Below are 2505 nucleotides of genomic sequence, written 5' to 3'. Positions count from 1 at the left end.
GGAGTTTCGAATTTACTAAATATACAGCCGTGCGCAACGAGTAAGTCGCTCGCACTCGGGCGAATAGAGAGGGAATTATTATATTTTTATTATATAAGGGAATTATAGGAGGAGCGTCTTAGTTGAGAATGAAGGTCTTGGACAAAAGTACCCTCGAGCCTCCTCTCCGATATGCAAAACTATGCATACATTAAAAATTGAAAAAGGTACGATGCGATGGTTGATTTACAGGTTTATTTTATGTACGAAGGGACTGACTGATGTATCATCTGTGAAACAGCTGCACAATTGGTTAGTTACAAAATTATAAAAGGATGTACTCTCGGTTTGTCATTTAATATGGATGCTGCAGGATAAATCGATAGATATACGTCTGAAAGGTAAGTCTTTCAACCATCGATAGACTTTTTATATTCAAGCTCAATTTGCCCATTAAAAAATTGTGATTGCCTTTTCTTTTCTCCTTTTCTCCATAAATGTCGTTGTACAAAAATTTACTCATAATTTTGCCAACTAACAATTATTTCTGCAATGCAGAAGAAGTCGGGAGTGAGTTGTTTGATAAATCGTTAACAATGCCATTATCGTACATGCGAACAAATCGATATATTTTTCAAACATAATAATAATAATAATAATAGAAGCTTATAAAACAAGCTCGGAGAAAATTAATTTTTCACCTTCGACGTAGTTAATTTTTACCACTCGCTTGAAATACTTTAGCGTGAAATTTGAATAAATCGTCGAGTGCAACTTGTCAAACACATCCAGCCAAATATTATAAGTGTGACATCTTATTTCCAACGACCAAAGAGTCTTTGCTAACGTGCCTCTCCGCCCCTCGCCGCCCCATCGTTCGCTAACCCTCTTGCTTCTCCTCGTCTTTCACCGCTATTATCATGTAATCACTTTTTCTCTGTTGCCTTAATTAATTTATCAACGATCTTCTATGATATTTCCCATGAAACTTTCGCTCCCGAGAATTTCAAGCAATTCAAAATCGGCATGGCTGCAAGAATACACGGCTAAGGTGGAGAAAAGGAAGATGTGTAATAATTGCTCAAGGTATTTATATTTTAGTGCGGGCGAGCAATAATTTTTAATGAACTCGCGCTTTTACGATTACGAGGAGTTCGTAGTAACTTTTGACCATCTAGAATTCCTACCTGATAAACATGAATTAATAACGAGCATAAGATTATCGATCGATCCGACAGTACTTTCCTAAAATAATAATCCCTCCCGCTCAAAGCGATAATAATTCTTCTTATTCGCGCTAATTGGCCACCATCCGCCACCTTATTATCGCCTATCGGATTTAATTATTAAACGCTTATCTTCCGACCTACGTCATTTCAGGCCAAATCACCGTGGCACCCGACCCTTCTTCCTCCATTATCGCAATCACTAATTCTCTGCCACATGATATCGCTGGCTTTACACTCCGATACTACATTACAATTAATCCTTGACTACATGGTCAATGATGCAACGTTTCGCCTACTTTAGCCTAAGATGCTCGACGACATCTTCATCGAAATAACATGCATCTATCGATCATTGTTAACTTTCATAGCGCGTACGTATTTTACCGAACGTTATTCATTTCTCAAATTGCTCTCGATAGCCACGATAGTCTCGGAAGTCTCGTTATTGCTATCTTCCTACGTACCGTACCGCGTACGTAAAGACGCAGAATACCGACATGAACGATAATATCGCGATGATACTGTGGGCTAATAAAAACGGCTCCGTCGCTTAATCAGCGCGCGTCTGCAAAACTTTCGTGACGCCGAATCTCACTCTTGTTTTGTTGATTTTTTTTTTTTGTTGATGTTGTAAGATAAGGACGAGGAGGAGCGTTTTAACGTTATCGAGATACGTACGTTATTCGTGGTACACGATGACATCCTGCCAATCGCATGGCATGGCCGTCGCACTTTTATCCCACCCGCCGTTTAGGCATTTGAGTGGTTGCGGGACATCATCGGGACTCGGTACAATAGATCGCTGCCGCGATCGACTTGGGCAAAATTGAGATCGAACGTTAAAACGGCGCTGGTCCGGCCAATTGTCATGTGCTAACGGTTGCCTGGCAACGCCACGGCGGCTCGGCCGCTCGCTGGCCGAGGAGCTTCGGATTCGCGCCGCTCGGCACTTTGCGCGAACGACGCCACCGTCGCATTTACCCGGCGGCGATCGCGGAGGCGCGCGTCAGTGGCAGAAACGAGTACGTAATGTTGGCGTAATGTCGTGTGACGAAAAAAATGGCGACTGCCATGGCCCGTCACAAATCTCGTTGCCGTTTAATTTCTATCCCGACTCTATCCACGTCCGCCATATGTGCCGCGTACATCGACGCCGTTTTTCACACTCCTTCGCTCCTCCGTTCCTCCGTTTCTTATCGTTGAGTGTCGAAGCAGCCCGTGACTGAGCTAATTTTCGAAAATACTCGACACTTGAGTATTTATTACCCTGGGATCGCTTATCTCCTTCCTCTTTCCC

The sequence above is a fragment of the Ceratosolen solmsi genome, unplaced genomic scaffold, assembly GCF_000503995.2.
Source record: "Ceratosolen solmsi marchali unplaced genomic scaffold, CerSol_1.0 scaffold29, whole genome shotgun sequence".
Taxonomy (NCBI): Eukaryota; Metazoa; Arthropoda; class Insecta; order Hymenoptera; family Agaonidae; genus Ceratosolen; species Ceratosolen solmsi.
Note: the sequence above shows the minus strand (reverse complement) of the source record.